This window comes from Lycium ferocissimum, chromosome 1 (genome assembly GCF_029784015.1).
Source record: "Lycium ferocissimum isolate CSIRO_LF1 chromosome 1, AGI_CSIRO_Lferr_CH_V1, whole genome shotgun sequence".
In the NCBI taxonomy this organism is placed as follows: Eukaryota; Viridiplantae; Streptophyta; class Magnoliopsida; order Solanales; family Solanaceae; genus Lycium; species Lycium ferocissimum.
This window is the reverse complement of record NC_081342.1, coordinates 67,200,828-67,218,096: the sequence shown is the minus strand read 5'-3', so window position 1 is coordinate 67,218,096 and position 17,269 is coordinate 67,200,828. Positions and strand designations below refer to the sequence as shown.

The 17,269-nt window shown below is 33.7% G+C and overlaps 1 pseudogene; it reads right to left on the bottom strand.

Annotated features, from left to right (window-relative positions):
• Positions 1 to 67: 67 nt before the first annotated feature.
• Positions 68 to 1,358, bottom strand: LOC132057910 (NEDD8-specific protease 1-like; annotated as a pseudogene).
• Positions 1,359 to 17,269: the final 15,911 nt, after the last annotated feature.

Genomic DNA, 17,269 nt, shown 5'->3' with positions numbered 1-17,269 from the left:
TGAAACTTGAAATTTAGATGGTACCATCACTGGAGCTTAAATCATTTTAAAAGAAAGAAACAAAATATGTCTTAAGCCAATCAATTAGCAACCACAGAGAATAACAGAACTTCGAACAAGGAAAACAGAGAAAATCTTATGGATCCACCAAACGGGTTTCTTTGCACAGAAAGCTTAAAGGAACACTAAATAATAGTTCGTTCATTATGCACACTCACAAAAGGTAAAAGATACCTCACCTATTATGGATTACGACAGTGTCTTTTCGACAATGAATATTAATATCATTTTATCAAAATTGAGATACTATATTCCTAGTTTCCCCCATTAGCTTTCTTTTGAAATAACAAATCTTTCCTGGAAATCCAAAAAGATTGTGAGAGACGACTGACCGTCAAGCGTCACGCTGGTCTCTGCTGGAAATTTAAACCTCACCTAGTTTTTTTGGTCTCTGCTGGAATTGTAACCTCGTTCCCTGATTTTCATCCACTATGCCACACTCTCGGGTGCAGCCATCAGACCTTTTATTAACCCCAGAATCCCATTACGCATCTCAGAAACAGCACTTGGACTGAGCTGTTCCAAATGGGAGAACCATAAAGCATTTGCATCTTGGGTTCCGCTGCTTGCACACCACTGACAGATGACTCGCGCAATAGCTAAGACATACATGCCACAATCATAACCGTTGACTTGCTTTGGCGTGTCCGGACACTCTCTATAAGTGGCGTTGGATGCTGTATAAGGAAGAGTAACCTTGTATACCTGTTTGGAATGATACTCATTCATGCACCCGGAGCTGCTGTCATGATGTACAAATACATTGGAGTTTCTATCAAAAGCCAGTAAGCTCCAATGACTCCCACCTTCAGCCATGCACACGTCAGAATTATCGTGATAGGTAAGAGAATCAACTTCCTTCGAGAAAGATGAAGTGGTTCTATAAAATCCTTCAGGCTTGCAGGATCAGGACACTCTTTAATCCAGAAAAGCAATAGAAGGTGGTACCAGTAATATGTCGTCAGATGGAAAGAGTGAGCTGAGATAGCTAAAATAGAACTCAATGATGCGGTCATTGAGATAATTAGGACCATTGAGAATGTCCAAATCTGATCGCCTGAGAACGACATCGTTGTAGCTGAGAATCTTCTCATCTGCTTCGGATTTAGCCATGGCGCCAATGATAACTCTTGAATGGAATCCTTCAAATGGTCTTGAATGTCCCAATTGAAGATGTTGAAATAAGCTTTACAAAATGGAGTACAAGAGATTCCTCAAAAATTTGTAGATAGTACGACACTGCAGCGAATTGAGTTACGGGGATGCACTCCTTCCCTTGTGGAATCCGCTAAGAAGATCCAGAGGAGGGATTCTTAAAGTTTATGCCTTTGAAACAGCCAACCTGCAGGGGTAAGTAAAATAATTAAAGAATGAATCTTCAACAGCCATTATATGTTTTACCAATGATTGAGAATTCTCATTGATTCTGATGAAAATGTTTTGTGCATAATTCCTGGTGTATTGTTTGATTGTAATAAGATAGGTAAAATTGAGTACTCTCTCCGTCCCAAAAAGATTGACACTTTTTGCTTTTCGAGAGTCAAACGAGTTATTTTTTTACCGTAATCTTTTCATACGTCTTTTAAATTATTAATTTTTTTTGAAACTGGTAATTTTGTTAATTATGGTGACTTATAGTACTTTTTACGTAATTTTCAAATATGTAAATTTTATTTCGAAAAAAGTAAAAGATTCTATGTTAAATCACACGGTCAAAATTAAAAAATTTAACTTTCAAAAAGCGAAAAGTGTTAATCTTTTTGGGACAGAGGGAGTAGTTCATATGATTTATTACACGTGATTGGTCATTTTAGGGTCTTTTATTACTCCCTCTGTCCCAAAAAGATTGATACTTTTCGCTTTTCGAGACTCAAACTTTTTAATTTTGACCGTGTGATTTAACATAGAACCTTTTATTTTTTCGAAATAAAATTTACATAGTTGAAAACTTCGTAAAAAGTATTATAAGTCACCATAATTAATAATTTAAAATCATATTATATTAAAAGTGGAAAGACCTCAAATGAAAAGTTGAAATACTAAAATGCCCTTATATAGTTGAATGACATTTTTCTCCTTCAATCAAACACAAATGTAAATAATCCTAAAAAAATTTAGAAAAAAATAAATGTGGAATATTAAGATGACCAGCTTTAGGGGCTTTTGGTTTTCCCGAAAACAGTCTAGGATTTAAAGCAATTTATTTCTTGAGTAATGGATAATCACGGTTGTCACACCCCTTTTTTCCCACAAAAATGGATTTATTATATTAAGTTCAAAAGGATTTTAAATTAGAAAGTGACGAAAATTGTGCTTTGAAAAGGAATTTTATTTAGAGAAAAAGAGTCGCCACCTGGCATCGAGTTTTGGTGTGCCAAGTCACCGTAAAATTAATATCCCTTTCAAAACAAGTTTGATTCTAAAAATTCTGATCGAATGTAAGAAAGCCACAGATCCCTCGAGTCCCGTGGTTTTACTCGACGCTTTAATTAATTCGTATTAGCTTAAATAGAAATAACATAACCTCAATAAAACAAACAAACGCGCGCACAAGAATAGTTCAAAAATTAAAGTCCGAATTATTACATCCCAAAATAAAAAGAAATGCAAGAAAATAAACCTATACTGCCTATGCTATCCCCGATTTATCTCATTTTTCTAATTCGATTTTCAAATATCAGCACATGATACGTTCATTTTACCAATTAGCATGGACTTCAATTAATTCCCACACAAGAAAAATTCAATGACCAACTCTTTTAGATCCAAACCCCCTTCGAATTTATCCTCACTCTATATTCCATAAGCAATGTAAAAATCAACTAATAATCTCAAATATTTGTTGAACTAGAACACCCACGAAACAAAATTAAAAAAAAAAAAAAAAAGGTTCACAGAAATTGGGTAGAGAAAAACAAACAAGGCATTTAATGGAGGATGCATCAACTGAAACTATTTTAATATTGAAAAATGGGTAAAGAAATGGACCTTTGTAGCCAACAATTAACTGAACACCAGTTGAAACAAGAGATGGTCAAAATGGTATGTTTATGATTCAATATATTTTTTTATTTCTGCCGTCACTTTCTCTCTCTATATGTATCTGTGCTCTATTCTCTATATCCGTTTCTCTGTGTGTGTTTTTTATATAATTCATTCATGCCCTCTCAAATCACGTGTCTTTTTATGCTGATGTGTGTATTTCTATTTTCCTTTTTAAAAAAAAAAAAAAAAAAAATATAATTGTAGGCCCCACTCCAACAATAATAGAGTCCGGAACTTTAAAAATAAAAAACAAAAAAACTTAAATAAATAAAATACATAAAAATAATTAATAAAAAAGTTTTTAAAAATTTGAGAAATTAATGTGAGGACTACAAAAGTCCTCACATTTCACATTCCCTCTTATATATAATAGTAATATCTGTGCTCTATTCTCTAGATCCGTTTCTGTGTTGATACATAATTCATTCATGCCCTCTCAATCACGTGTCTTTTTATGCTGATGTGTGTATTTCTATTTTCCTTTTCTTTTTCTTTTCTTAAATTGTAGGCCCCACTCCAACAATAATATTCCTTCAAAAAACGTGAATGTGTATGAGTATGTGAATTGTGGAGTTTGTTAAACATGATAAAAAAAAAAAAAATTGGGCAACTTTATTTTTTTTTTTTAAAAATAAAAATCAACACTTAGTGTTTTTTTTAAAAAAATACTTTGATCAACGATTAGTCGTGTGAATATTTTTGAAATTTTCTTATCTTAAATACAACTCTATTATATATTATACTTTTTATTTTTTTCTGCGATAAAATAAAATAAATAGCAAGATCCAAAAGAAATATTTAATGTTAAAAATCGTCAAAATAGGAGGTTGAAAAGGTGGCCAAAAACGTAAGTTTTTTTATGAAAAACTTTTTACATTTTATCCAAACTAAACATAATCATGCATTCCAAATTATTTTTCAAATCCAATACAATTATACACCAATTAGTCATGGGTATCTTGAAAGTTTTTTATTTTTTAGGGTTTAGACAAATAAAAGCGAACTAAGTGTGTTTATTTTTTAGAAGTATAATTTATTTACCATATTTGTCATTCTCACTTTTTTCTGAGTTTTCCACATTATCCGTGAAGTCTATTTTGATTTAATGAGCCTTTTTTTTGTTTCAACATGATTTACTATAAGTAGTTATATACCAACATTGATTAAAATATTACAGATTGATTGCAGAAATCTTTTAGAACTGGAAGTTTTGCATATAAATTATATTTTCTAAGTTTGTTATTTTTCAAAAATTCAAGTTTTTTCGGTGCAATCTATTAATGTTGTATTCTGTTGATCTCACTATGAATTATAGATGTGTGTATTCAGTTATATTCCGGTATGATTAAAGAATTATATATGTTTGTGTGTGCTTTGTGTCTGGTGAATTGAATGAAATTTAGTGATTCAAGAATTTAAGTATGATTTTAGAAGCTTATTTTGTAATCTGAATGTTAGTAGAGGGTTTGTGTGTGTTTTTGTGTCATTATTTGAATGGAATTTTGTTCATTCAGGAATTTAAAACAATACAATTTTAGAAGTTGATTATGAAATTTAATATTTTTTTAGAAATAGAGGCGAAACCTAACTTTTAAAAATAGATTATGCCTTTGCATAACATTTTGTTGTAACATAGAATTCTTTTGGACATTGGTAATCTTCACTCCTATATTTCTTCAGAGTTTTAATGAAAGCTCTTTTTACTTTGTGCTACTCCATGATCTGTCATGTATGGTGACAAGTAAATTGAAACGCCCGAACCATGGCCGAGCGTAACACGGCACTCGGCTCGGCTGACAAAGTACGCAGACCGAGCGAATCAACTGGCTGGCTGAATCAACATGTGACATCAAAACATACTAAAGAGAAATAATACTAACACATGCTGATCTACTAAGAGTCTGTCTGAAATATCATAAAAGCGAAAATACTGAATGAGTCTGAGAGTATAAATACATAGCCAACACGGCTAACACAAAAGTCTGCTAAACTCTGACTGTCTGCAACTATAGTCTATGAAGTCTCTATGAAGTACCGAAAACACTAAATGTCTGTTAATACTGAAAGACTGTAAAGTAATGATAATGCCCCGAAAGACTGGGGCTCACCAATCAGCTGATACTGAAAATCCTAGCAAGCAGATCCGTCGTCCTTTAAATCTGTATCTGCATCGTGAAATGCAGGCCCCCGGGCAATAAAAGGGGACGTCAGTACATTCGAATTGCACTAGTATGTAAAACAACTGAAAGAAAGAACTGTAAGTGGTGTGCTCGGGGAAAGAGCAACCCAAATCAATAAACATGTAATAAGTACTGGAACTGAAACTGAAACTGAACATGCTGATAACTGAACTGAGACAGAGAAGTAAAGTCATAAATACTCCCTGTTTTGAATAGTGAATCACCTGTTTATCTGAGTAAATAATCTGCGGCCTCAGGCCCAATATATATGTGCACAAACTGCGGCCTCGAGCCCAAATATACGTATACATAACTGCGGCCTTAGGCCCAATAACACAGGTGTTCATCATTAAATAATTTACATAAAAGAACTGAGAATCATGCTGAAAGATACAACATTGACATACTGGGACATGTATTCATGAACTGATTATGAGAGCTGAAGCTTTAACTATTTATAAACATGCTGAGTATTCTAGACTGAGACTCATGAGGATCAAACATAAGTCTATATTGATTACGTACTGAGCTCACAACATTCGGAATGAAAGTCATGAATGAATTATGAAACTAGAGAATAGAAGTTCTGCAACTATTCAAGGAACTAAGTTTTACTATATTTCTGAGGCAATAAGTAACGTTGTAAAAGAACGTGGCGTAGGGAGAATCACTAACATTCCCAAACGTAGAGAGTTAGCCTCACATACCTTAACTTCTTGCTTTTGAGCGTAATACAACGTTCGTCAACCCTTTCAACTTTAATCTATAGCAATACAAGTCAAAAGGATTCCATATTAGCAATAATATTCATGCTTTGGTCATCTAAGCATTTTATCAAACACTTGGTGGGCATAAAGCTCCACAACCTTCTTTAATGGTATTTCCTTCCCCCAATTCTCATTATATTATTTCTAGGTGATTCTAAAATCTTAATTAGGTGTAATTAACATCATTCTTTATCACTCATATGATTACAACAATCTCAAGTCAATAATCCAAAACCCTAGCATAGTTCGTATAATTCTCTTTACTAAACCCATTTACTATTCTCCCAAGAACTCATCAATTCACTATTATGAATGATTAGAGAGTAGAAGCATTACCTTTTTGAAGTTCAATCCTCTTTGAATTCGAGTTCTAGGGTTTCCACGCCAACAATAATGTTCCACTCACAACTCTATCGATTAGAAGGGTTTACTCAAGTTAGAAAGGGATTAAGGACTTGAATTCAACCTAGAATCATGATAAAACTTATCTTGGAGGGTTCTTGAGTCTTGGTACTTGTTCCCTCTGACTTTAGGGTGCTATTCCGTGACTAGGGGTGTTAGGGAAATAAACCCCAAGCTTAAATATAACTTAAAAAGCGAAAACTCGACTTTTGACCCGAAACCCGACCTTTAAGCGATGGGCCAGAGATGCACATGCAGCGCATGACCCCCTGCAGGTCAGTGGTCAGAGAGGGTGTTTTTGTGTGATCGGCCCGCGACGCGGGGCCATCGCACGCGCCCTCACAAGCGACATGTGTCGGTTATATGTAGTGTTCGGTAAAATGGGCATAACTTCTTGTACCGAGCTCCGTTCAGGCTCCATAATATACCGTTGGAAAGTTATTTCAAAGGGCTACAATTTCATGTTTTAAGTTTTCTCAAATTCTCAACGGATTTTCACAAAATTGGACTGGAAGGCAGACATATCGAAAACTTAGCCGAATGTATAGAATTTTAAGCGCCTTACTATTAGCCATTTTGAGACCATCATATCTCCTTACTCCGATCTCTGATTGGTTCCGGGTCCTTATATCGTTAGAAAGGTATTTTCAAGTATTACAACTTTTATTAAGGGTACTTTCTCAAATTCCCAACTAATTAAGGAGTTATGGTTGCCCGAAGTAGGCCTATCAACCATTTTCGTAAAACGTTCAAACCTTGCTTTTTTCCACTAAAACTCTAACGATACGAGTCTAAACTTAGTTCTAAGATATGGGGTGTAACATTATATCCCCTTTGGGATCATTCGTCCTCGAATGATGGTCTTGATAATCGCGGCTAATTCTGAGACTCTACGGAGGTTTGGCAGAGTTTGCTTTATAACTTAGATACTTGAAACATATAAACCGAGGTGCACATGACGAACACATGAACACGTGCTTACCGAACCGAATGAATACATGATTACCGAACCTGGGCCGAGACCTCAAAAACGGTGTAAACCGGACCGTACCGAATACTAGACTGACTGAATACTAGAGTACTGAACTGACATGAATATTATAACATAAGGTCTTAACACTGGAGACATAAATATGGTGACATGAGATCTGAATAGCGTGTTCTGTCTGACCTGACCATCTGTCTGAGGATGAAGAACTGTTCTGAGGTTTACCCTTGCGCCAGTCCTTTCTGAAAAGGTTTCCTGAGATTCGTTGTGCACTGGGCACCACAGTCTGAGATGATGGGCATAGGAGTCCTATGTAATCTGACAATGTTCTGGGTACGTAACTTGGCTTGATCATCTGCTGAATTTGTAGTTTTCACTGTTAAGAAATCCATATTTATCATCTACCATTTCCAAACAGAAATGTCTACATTCTGAGCCAACCTACCAGGTCTCTGGTGCTTGGCTTTCACTCGTTAACAATTCGGACACTTGGCCACAAAGCCTACGATGTTCTTTTTTTCATGTCGTTCCACTAATAAATCTCCTTAAGATCATGATACATCCTTGTGGAGCTTGGGTGGATAGAATACCTGGAATTATGAGCTTCTAACATGATCCTCCCTCTCTAAGTCCATTTATTTGTGGGACACACAATTTGTCTTGGTACCTCAAAGTACCATCATCTCCCTTTTGGTCAAAAGACATCATCTTATGCTCGTGAATACCCTCTTTCAGCTACAACAAGTAGGGATCATCACAATGTTCGCCTTCACTTCGGCTACTAAGGAGGAATAAGCCCTGTTCTGGACAACCTCCACCATCTTCGGAGTCCGAAAATCGAACTCCTAGCTTGGCTAAGCAGTGAAATTCTCTCATCATGATTCTCTTGTCTGCCTCAACATGAGTTAACTACCCATACTTGATTTCTTTCTGAAAATACTCATAGTACTGTTGTGCGCTAAGTCTTTTATTAGCAATCTGAAGATTAGAGTCTCGTGCAATGGCACTACCCTTGTGACACATAACTGGGCATGATCTTATAGCTTTTCTGTGATCGCTTAATCAATAATAACTGAACTTGACACAAGTCGATCGACGATCATTCTACTCACTTCGGGTTTCTTCTACATTGAGGCATATTCCTAATGGAGACTATCTCATCATGCCCTCCTAACAGAGCTGAGGTTCTTTATATCTCATGCTAACCCTTCGGGTTTTCAATTATCCCACTGGACTTACTGACTATTTATGCATCTCCCCCTTAGACCAAGGCTAACGTCTTATACTTGCAAATTCTTCTCTTTTGTTAGGATCCAATTAACTTTCCTTATCTTCTATAATTTTTTTGTACTCTACAACACTGTCGACTCACTTCTGAGCAAACCTTCCTTACTGGGATAAACTTAATTACTTACACGAACAGGTTGCTAATGTATTCATAACTGGCATACTCTATCTTAACGACTTAACATTGCTCATCCTTTCAATCTTGGGGAAATTCTTTTCTGATAACCCTTAAAACTTAGCCGATTGTATAGAATTTTAAGCGCCTTACTATTAGCCATATGGAGACGATCATATCTCCTTACTCCGATCTCTGATTGACCTGGTCCTTATATCGTTAGAAAGGTATTTCTACGTACTACAACTTTCATTAGGGTACTTTCCAAAATTCCCAACTAATCAAGGAGTTATGGCTGCCCAAAGTAGGGCTATCAACCATTTTCGCAAAACGTTCAAACCTTCAGTTTTTTCCACTAAAACTCTAACGATACTAGTCTAACCTTAGTTCTAAGATATGGGGTGTAACATAATCGGAGACTATTATATAAATGATTGTATTCTACTTCCCTAGATCCACGTTAATTCCATACAATGATCTTATTTTAGTTACTTTTAGTCTCTTTAATGTTGTCTCCAATGCTTTACCGTTTTCCTATCGAATCAAGATGTCGTCAGAAGAAGCTTCATGTTTGGACCTGATGTAACTGCTAACTTCCTCTTCTTTCCATCATTCTCTTGCTATGCACAATGCTTTCAGGTTAGACACCAGATTACATCCATTTTGATCATAAATCTAATATAGCCTGTAGACTAAAATGCTTATTAATTTGCATACAGTTTCACTTCCAATTTATTTTTGTTGGGCTTTTTTTATGTATATGATCATAAGTGTTACAAAGGTGACTCTGGTGTCACAAGCACAAGCGTTGATTTTTATTTTTCTTTCTATTTGTCAAATTTCCTATTGTGAGCACAACTTTCAAATCGCTAACAAAGTGTATCACATTTAGGAATTTTTTACTTTATTAATTGTTACTCAAAACTATGTTTTAATAATTTGATGTAATTATGCAAACTTTTATTCTAAAGAGTTTGAGATCACACGTGCAACACACGTGTCCAGAAACTAGTATTTAAAAGACGTATGAAACAAAGAACAACTTGTTTGACTCTCGAAAAATGAAAAGTGTCAATCTTTTTGGGACGGATGGAGTATGATGTAGTGGCTCTGTGAAAGGGTGTGTATAACAATCTTCACGCTTGGTACTTAATATTTCTATTGAGCTCGTTTATTTATCTACTTATTTTTCTTGCAAGAATGGAACTCAGTAGATAAATAAGTTGATGATATCTTAACATCTTGAGAGGCCTAGTCCATTAACCAAATTAAAAAGAAAGCCACCTAGATAATATCGAAACATGAAGGAACTGAAAACTTAGATAAACAGGGTAAAGTTCTATTTATGCCAGATAACTATAGATGAAGTAAAATTTAAGGGGCCAAATGTCTTCTACAACAGCATTAATCTCTTATAATATAAACTACCTTGGTCGAAACGTTTGTTCTTTAATGTTGGGACAATTTAGGATAGAAATCTGTTAGAAATACAAAGATTATTAGTATTAGCAGGAACGTTTTTAACAAAGGTTGTCTGTTGAAGTTAGATAGGTTAAATCTTTAAAGGGAGTTTATGATTACGTGTTATACCGAGTTTCTAACTCTAATAATCTCCCACTCTATGGTCATTGTACGTAGTTAGATTCAGTGAAGTTAATGAAGAAGAAACCAAGGAAGATATGGAGAAGAGAGAAGAAACAAAGGAAGATTGATCAAATGAGTTTTAAGGACTTGTCAAAAGAAGACTCGCATGCCGTTCTTGATGGCTGTCCACACCTTGAATCGCTTTACATCATTACTATCATTGTTATATAATCGATCTTGATAAAGGAGATTTAGGAAGGAGATGTAAACAACTCGATTGTAGACCAAGACCCTCATGATTCCTCTTATGAATTCAATGCTCGAAATTTGGGATTATTTACTCGCTTATGAGCTTTTATTTGAGTTGTGGCCTTGTGAGGTTTTCTTTTTGCCATTGGATTATGAACCAGTGGTATTCCAGGTGTTTGCTGATTGAATGCAATTAGAGGAGACATCTACTGGGAAGTCCTGTGAGAAATTCAATTTTCCTTTCAAGTTTCATTAATCTCCCAATATTTAGAAATTCTTCTTACTTTTATTAGTTTTACAAAGCAAAGATTCGTCTTCTATTTTGGAGTTGAGACCAGTTGTACAAAGTTCATAGAAGTGGATTTGAATTAAGAGGCATTAGAAATAACTCTTAAGAGCTGTACACTATATCTAATAGAACCTTTCTAGATCGGATTCTTTGCTTGCTTGCTATAATCTAGACTGCAAACACACCAATACTATTACTAGGTATGTTTCAAAAGAAATCGATGTTACAAACAAAATATACTCTTAAGAACTTTTTCATCTTTATATAACTCAAGTAGCATAGAACCTTTCTAGACTGCAGTACTCTTGCAAGGTTGGCCTTGCATCTACGACTATTACTAGACATTGTTACAACATGTATTACTTCTACTAGTGTCCCGTCTTTTCATCTTTACAAACTCAAGTAGCATAATGAAGTTTCTGAGAAGTTAAAGAAGTTTTCCAATAAACAAATATGTTGGCCTTGAGCTTATTGATAGTACCTAATTATTTCTTCTAACTTCCAATTAAAATAGCTAAGCAAATTATTAGCATTACTTATTTCCTCCTAATCATGGGTGAATCTGACTTACTCTTTCCATTACTTATTTAGTATTAGTATCTTCCATTGCATTTGGTTCTGTTAGACGTCTAACATTGGCAAGTTGTCTGCAAAGTGGAACTTCTCTTTGAACGGATGCTCAAACAAAAAACATATAAAAAACCAACAAAAGAAATCCACTTGGGTCCAAAATTTTCATGTATTGCACCTAAGAGTGTGGCCTAATGGTCAATGAATTGGGTGCAACTCTTGGAGTTAGGGGTTTAAAAATTAGTAGGAAAAAAGTACTAGGTGATTTTTAACATTTGTCTAAGTGGTGAGCAAAGCTATCCATACGGCAATGCATGTGCTAGTAGGAAGTAGCAGCTACCCAAACCCAATAGAATTAGCTGAGATGTGCACAAGGCACAAGCTGATTGGACACCATTGTTATATAAAAGTTCTCGATCTCTTTGAGTCTGTTGACATTTTATTTATTCGTGAAGAGTACACGAGGCTTTAAGATCTTTGAAAAAAGTATTGATTTGGAGTAAAAATTGTTCAATTTTGCAGGATTTTGATCATCAAAGTTAAAGGACTCAAGACAGCTTCTTTTACTAAATTAATATTGTGTGATAAACCTCTGAAGTAGGATGATTGACATTTTGACATTGATTCTTCTACTTTGAGTTTCAGTAACTTGGGTTGTGCATCACTCGATTAATTTACATTTTTTTAAAAAATATTAAAACTAGAACTAGATCTTTCCAAAAACCTAGGTAATCATCAAACATGTTATTCATCAAGTGAATCCCTATGGCTAAAATAAAAATTTAAAACCTGGCAAAGAGTCATAATGAGACAGTATTAATAAAAATTTAAAACCTGACAAAGAGTCATAATGAGACATAGTATTAATAAAAATTTAAAACCTGCCAAAACAATTGAAATTTTTTATAAATTAAAATAAAAGACATAGTATTAATTAAATTAAATGATTCTGTGACAAAAATGAGTATTAATGCGGGAAAAAATAAAAATGTATATTGATGACAAGATATAATTAATGAGACATCAATCCAATCCCTATCCCCACTCCCTCCATCGCTTCTCCATCTCCCTATACCAAAATAGAAAAATCTAATAGCTTATTAATGGTTCTGCTTTTTAAAATTAAAATGCATACTATTTTGAAAAATATATTTTTTCCATTTCTCTACTCAGAAAAATCGCTTAGTGTTTTTAAAAATATCTTTTTTCGTACTTTTCGCAAAAAACAGTTTATGTTTGGTCATATAATTTAAAACACACTTTTAACCAACAACTAGTGTTTGATCAAGCTTTTAAAAAGTAGTTCTAAGTGTATTTTTCTTAAAAGTGCTTTTAAAAAAAGTGATTTTGGACAAAAAATATTATTTTTAGATTCTGAAAACAGCTTTTGCTGCTCCCCAAAAGCACTTATTTTCTCTCAAAAGCTTGGTCAAACACCTCAATTTTTCTAAAATAAGCTTGGCCAAACAGACTATTATACTGCTTTTTTATGTAGTTTTTAAATCACTTCAAGTATCAACTTTTTTTTAGTTTTCTACCTGAACTATTAAGTGTGAGACTTTCCTACTAAACTATCACCAATTAGTTTGCAAAACACACCTCAACTATTAGTTGTGAGAGTTTTCTACCTAAACTATTACCAACTAGGTTGCAAAACACACCTCAAAACTAATAGTTGAGGGGTGTTTTGCAAATTAATTAGTGATAGTTCAGGTAGGAAAAGTGAACAAGTGATAGTTGGGGTGTGTTTTGCAAACTAGTTCGTGATAGTGTAGGTGGGAAACTCTCACACCTGATAGTTTAGGTAAAAAACTCAAAAAAATGAAAGTGTGTTTTTTACCCTTAACTATAAAATACTCCTATGTTTGAGATTGTGTCAAAGAAAGAGCTATTTGACTTTCAAAGTTGGAGTTAATTCCCTAGATAGTCACCCAAGTTTAGGGAATTGTCTACAGATATCATTTTTGCTTCTTTTAGGACAACAAAGTGACTCAACTATCCCTATTCTCCTCAAAATATACTAAATACCTCAAAACCCTCCTCCTCTCCTAGTTGGCATCTCATATATTAAAGTTCATTTTTTTAATAATAAATCAGTTTTATTCATCAAATCTATTTAACTAAATTCATTTCTTATACCCAATTAAACATGACCCGATTAAAAAAGTAGCAAAGAATTACATGCTAGTGTAAATTACGTTCGTATGAGTTTTACAAAATCATACTTCTCCGCATTTCTAACTTCAAGTTGACTGATTTACTATTTCATCATTTCACGAGACATCAATATCATCTGGTGATTCTTGAAAATACTTATTTTGATAGTTAATATTCGACATGTAAAAATGAGTTGCTAACAGCCTTAAATAGGGGTGTTACGTTTATCGGTCGGTTCAGTTCGGTTTTGTGTATTATCGGTTCGGTTTATTGATTTTCTGTTTTTAAATATGCTAAACCGATAACCAAATCAATTAGATATTCGTTATTGATTTTGGTTTATCGGTTTTTGGTCCTTAACAGTTCAATTTTCAGTTTAACCGATAAGAAAATGCTTCGCTAATTTTTTTGCTTTCTCTTATTTTCATTTGTTCATATATACATTGCCTTCACACATAAAAGATTAAAAGACTACACAAATTACAAGTTAAGAAAATTCAAATACGTTATTACTATTTGCTAAAACAAACTTCTTTTCTTTCACGTTAAGTAGCAAACTTGGATGTTGTAGAAGAATATTCAAATACATTATTGCTATTTGCTAAAACAAACTTGTTTTAAATAATTAAAATTTAAAGTCACTATTATATAATTAGGGATAAAAATAATAATTTTAATATAAGCTTATTGGGTTATCGGTTTAATCATTAACTAAATTCTTAAAATCGGTAACTGAACCGATAACCCGATAAAAAATTTACAAAACCGTTTACAAACCGTTAACCCAATAACCCGACAATGATAAACCAATAGCGTTTTTATTGGTTCGGTTAATAGGTTTAACTCGTTTTTGCACACCCCTAACCTTAAGATGTTTGAAATTACCCTTTTGGTCTCAATTTAAATGTTGTTTTTTTTTTCTCTCTTTTTGAATTTGTTAATTTTTCTAATATTCTTAAGCTATATTTAACCCTTACAGAAAAACCGATCAGTGTTTATCTTACACCGTAAATTGATTAGATCATTAACTATCAAAAGAATGAATTGGAGCATTTATACAAAATCTAATTTTAATGTATATTTAATAAAATAAAGTAAGTGTAATTTTTGGTATTTCCATTTTCATACCATCAAGATCTTTTTAAAGTATTATATTATTACGCTTATATTATTTTGAAATATTATATTATTAGTCTTATATGAAATATAATATATTCTTAGTCTATTTCATGTTAAGATATAGATATTCCAACTTGTCATGTTAATATCTAGCAATATTTTAAACTAAAGCCCTAAATTAACTCAAATTAAACTTGTCATGTTTATATTTTAATTTTGATTTTAAAACTTTATCTATAAATTTAAAAACTTTAATCGGGCCATGTTTGATTGAGTATAAAACATGACTTTGGTTAAATGGTGAATTAATTATGTTTATTAGTAAAACAATAAGCTTTAATGACATGACTTATCAACTAGGAACAAAGGAGATTTTTGAGGTGTTTAGTATATTTGGAAGAAAATAGGGATAGTTGAGTGACTTTGTTGTCCTAAAAGAAACAAAAATGATATTTGTAGGCAATTGCCCAAACTTGAGTTACCATATAGGGAATTAACTCCCAAAGTTGAGATGGAGAGTAGTTTTAATACTCCCTCGTTCCATATTACTTGCCCATTTTTTCCTTTTCCACGCCTTTTAACAGGTGAAGTGTTGTAATTAGAATATTCCTCTTCCTTTTGCATTTGAGGTGACTTCTACATAACTTTTTCCTTTCTTTTGTTCATACCTCAAAGGTTTTCGGACCCTGGCCGCATGGAATAGTTGAGATGTCCACAAGCCACTAGTTTCGACACTACTGTTATAAAAAGATTCAGTCTCTTTGAGTCATTAGACATTTTATTTAGGGAAAAGGGTCAAATATACCCCTCTACTTTAGTTTTTGGCTAACTTTGCCCTTCATTAGCCAAAATAGTCCAATATACCCCTCCGTTAGCCAAAGTATACACATATACCCTTGAATGGATGGAAATCCCCAAATCAGCCAAAATTACCCATTTAACTAAAATTACCCATGCCCCATAAGTTAGAACCGACCCCACCCGACCCAAAAATACTTTCACCCCACCCTAATATACCCCTTTACGCTTCTATTCTTCAGTCCGACACAAATCGGTCCCTCTCTTCAATTTTTCACTTCCATTGCTCAAAGTGGTTGCATAATATTCTTTCCCTCTTTTCAAGTTTTCTCTTCCATTGCTCACGAAATGTCGCGAAATAGTTGTTCGTCACAGAGGAGGTGCGATTGTGTTTCTAATTACTGATTTTAGAGAAAATGCAACATAGATTGACTTGTTAGGATTGCAAGATGTAAGCTCTACGATACAGTATACACATTACAGTTAAATCAGTGGCCTTGCATGTCAAGTGTCTCATCCAGACGTTTCACTCTTTCTAATCCTTCACTAAACCGAGAACAATTTCCAGGGAGTTTGCAGCATTAGAAAGTATTACCATGCTCAAAGAATAAGAAATAAAATTCAAGGGAAAAAGAACAAACATATAAGATACTTTATTGCTGATAATAATTAAACAAGTATAGCGATAAGGATAGGAACAACTCTTCTTTCATTGCAACATCTTCTATGAAAAGAAAAAAAATTATGAGGCAATACATGTACCAACTACCACCTGCTCTTTGTTTTTTTTTTTTTTTTTGGAAACAACAATGATTTTATAGATGTCAATAGCCAAGCACTAACACAGTGCTTTTGAGTTACAAAGTGTAAAGTCCCCCAGTGAAAGAAAACTAGATTGACGAACTCTAACTGTGTTTTAACTACTTTAAGCATCAAACTTATGGGGTGAAATTATTTTTTTGGTCGGGTCGGGTCTAACTTATGGGCATGGGTAATTTTGGCTGATTTGGGAATTTTCATCCACTCAAGGATATATGTGTATACTTTGCTAACAGGATATATTTGATTACTTTTGAGAGAGCAAAGTTGGCAATAAACCCAGGAGAATTATTTGACGCTTTCCCTTTTATTTATTCGAGAAGAGTGCGTGAGGCTATAAGATCTTCGAAAAGAGTTGATATTGTTCAATTTCGCAGGATTGTGATCTAAAAAGTTAAAGACTGCCAAGACCTCTCTTACTAAATTGATATATTGTGTGATAGACCACTGAAATAGGAAAACTGACATTTTTATACTGATTCTTCTACTAAAGAGTTCCTGTAACTTTGGTTGTGCATCACTCAAATTTAATCAACGAATATTTGAAGAACTGCTCATAATCCAATTAGCAAAAAGAGCCCACAACTTCAGATACGAGGCTAACACTAGAAACGGAACGACTAGATCTTTTCAAAATCCAAATTAATTACGAGGGTATTTCACATCTTTAATCTGTCAAGAAATTTTGCTACTTAAGACTTGTACAACAGCATAATATTAGACAACAAAAAACAAACTTAAATCATTTAATGATAGCAACTTCTGAATGCAACTTTGAAACTGTTCAAGTCAGATTTATGTTTCTAAAAATTAAAATAAAACTCTATGTAAAATTAAAAC